The sequence below is a fragment of the Heterodontus francisci genome, unplaced genomic scaffold (assembly GCF_036365525.1).
Source record: "Heterodontus francisci isolate sHetFra1 unplaced genomic scaffold, sHetFra1.hap1 HAP1_SCAFFOLD_59, whole genome shotgun sequence".
In the NCBI taxonomy this organism is placed as follows: Eukaryota; Metazoa; Chordata; class Chondrichthyes; order Heterodontiformes; family Heterodontidae; genus Heterodontus; species Heterodontus francisci.
In genome coordinates, this window is record NW_027140758.1 from 5985801 (window position 1) to 5988877 (window position 3077).

At 42.2% G+C, this 3077-nt stretch overlaps 1 non-coding gene across 1 annotated transcript; it reads right to left on the reverse strand.

The window, feature by feature from the left end:
- Window positions 1-780: 780 nt before the first annotated feature.
- trnas-gcu (transfer RNA serine (anticodon GCU)) lies at window positions 781-862 on the reverse strand. The gene has a single exon. It is a non-coding gene; the product is annotated as a tRNA-Ser (tRNA).
- Window positions 863-3077: the final 2215 nt, after the last annotated feature.

Consider the following 3077-nt stretch of genomic DNA (forward strand, 5'->3'; position numbering starts at 1 on the left):
ACTCCCTCCCCAACGGCAGTGTGGGTGTTCCTGCACCATATGGACTGCATCAGTTCTAGAAGGCAGCTCTCCACCACCATCTCAACGGCAATAGGAATGGGTAATAAATGCTCGCCTGATCAGCGATACTCACACCCAAGAATGAATAAAAACCAAATCACTCTCCACAGATTCCCCACAATCTGGGCTTGGACATTTACTTCAGGAGCACAGAGCTTTATATCACTGCAACATGAGTTCCAATCTTCAGATTCTGTTCACTTTTCACATTATTTTCTACCAGTCCACGAGCTTTTATTAATTCAGTATTCGGGTCTCTGCTCCTCCGCCGTTTCTAACATCTCACCTCTTACAAAAAAACACTCTGATCTCTCTTCGGTAGTCGATGACCCCTCATTTTAAACTCCATCTGCCAAAGCATTGCTCACTCACTTAATCTATCAAGAAGATTTGAAAATAAATTTCTTGCCAAAGGATAATTTTCTGCATCTGCTCCCTCGCAATTTGCTTTTCCCATTTGTCTTTCACTTGGTGCAAATCCAGAGAAAGTAATGATGGAAGGAAGGAGGGGAGGAAAAATACTGCTCCGTTTCGTGATCCCTATTTGATCTTCATTCCAGTGCAGTTTGGGTGAAGAATTCCAATTGTCTGTCTCAATTTGAATAAAGTATAACCAATTCTGGAATCACTGTCTGGACATTGACAAGAACAGGTTTCGAGGCTGACTTTGCAAATAAGCTCACCCAACGTAAACAATACACGAAACAGCTCATAAACTAGCGACAAGGGTAGGATTTGAACCCACGTATGCAAAGCAGAATGGATCAGCAATCCATCGCCTTAACCTCTCGGCCACCTTGTCAGTTGCAGATGCATAGCTGTCACCTTCAGCACAGCTTCTGGCTGTGCAGCCAGCTGTGGAATGATGGAAATATATCTTCTGGAAGTAAATGAAGTTGGGAATGGAGCGGTGTGAAACATTTCCAGACCATGTCCAACACGTTTCTACTCAGTGTGAAAACCCACCACGGAAAGACTGGAACATACAATCATTTCATCACATCATGATTAACATCACTCAGACACCTGAACCATTCGGTCACTGATGAAGTCATGATGACCAAATTTTTCATGAAATGAAAACTGAACTAACTGACTGGAAGAATTGCTTTAACCCCACATGATCAGCGAGGCACAGCATCAGGCCGACTTGTCGGGTGGTGTAAACAGATATCACTGCTTCTGATCTTCACCAGAACAGAGAGTGAGATGTTACATTGATCATCAAACAGACTGTGAGAGAATACAACAGAATAAAACACATGGAGAGACACTGTGGAATAACAAATAGATTTGATTGGAATGTTGAAATTTTGATTGGAATGGATAAAACACCAGAAACAGCAGATTAAATTGGGATTCTCATCATTATATTGATCTGGGACAGAAAAGAGAAACTGATGGAAAGAAGAGAAGGAAGAAAAGAAAGGATGGAACTGTTCAATCTTTTCAGTTTTTTCACTCGCCCATCAAAGCTGATAAAAAAAGTTGCAAATAACAGAGAATTTCACCAAAAAGGGAGATTAAATGTTGCTGAAACCTTGGATCGAAGGATGCCCCAAAAGATCACCTGTTTAACTGTCTCCTCACTAGGGGATTTCAATCAGTGAGCAATAGTATTCTCTACTTTTTTTGTTAATTGGTCCCAGAACTGTCACTTGGAATTAATATCTGTGTTCCGACTCCTGAATAATAAAATTGTGAGTTTCTCGATATTTTCTGGACACAGTTCCTGCTGAAAGAACTAAGAACTCTTTTCTAATTTGCACAATACTCTGTACACACTCATCAAGTCTGCTAAGCTAGCATCCTTGGTGCTGCTCTCTCTTCTCCCAAACTTCATCTCACGTGACTGTTCCATCATCACTCTGACAGTGGGAGGGGTTGATCCCACTATCTTCAGCATTAACCCTTTACATCCTTATACCACACTGTCTGTCCAAAAAAAATGGGTGGAGGGAACTTCCTTCATTTATCAAAACACCAACAGCAGCACAGTGGCGCAATGGTTAGCACCGCAGCCTCACAGCTCCAGTGACCAGGATTCAGTTCTGGGTACTGCCTGTGTGGAGTTTGCAAGTTCTCCCAATGTCTGTGTGGGTTTCCGCCAGGTGCTCTGGTTTCCTCCCACCTCCAAACGACTTGCAGGTTGATAGGTAAATTGGCCATTGTAAATTGTCCCTAGTGTAGGTACGTGGTAGGAGAATGGTGGGGATGTCGTCGAGAATATGGGATTAATGTAGGATTAGTATAAATGGGTGGTTGCTGGTTGGCACAGACTCGGTGGGCCGAAGGGGCTATATCTCTAAATAAGAAAAGTAAAATAAAAGCTACCAGTCGTAAATCAACTCAAACCCATTCGAGAGATAGAGGGAGACTGTCAGAGAACTTCCTGCATCCAGTCCTGACCCTGTCACACTCAGCAGCTTCTCACCCAGACCCCACTCTCATCAACACTGAACATTGTTACCGAGACCCTTCAAATACTGTTCATAAAAGGGAGAAAAATTCAAACTTTATCACAGCTAGATTGAATAGAACAAAGTTTAATATCTTCTCGTCGTCACTCGTTAACCACATGAGACAGTCCTTAAATCAGAGGCATAAATTATCAGCTGTAAGAATGTTTGTCATTGGGTTGAATCATTTCTGTGTGAGGAATGTTCCAGCATCATAAACCAGGGGAACGTGTTGACTGAGCTGTGTCTTCATCTCTTCTGGACAGTTCACCCTTCATTCTGCTCTGATTCACTTTCCCAAAGCGGATCGACAGATTCTCAAATCTGGAGACTGGGTTTTCTTATTTTGTTCCTTTTGATTTTTCTTGCTCCTGAATGATAATATATTCCAACCTCGGATCAACCTTGCCCTGTCTCCCAGTCTTGGTTAAAAGCGACAAATAACGGCAACAACATTCTGAAACATACAACACTGTCACATTCTGCTTCAGTGAGATTAATGCTGAGGCAGTTTCCGTGTCGAATGCGATTGTGAACAAATTTCTCTCAAGGAAATTG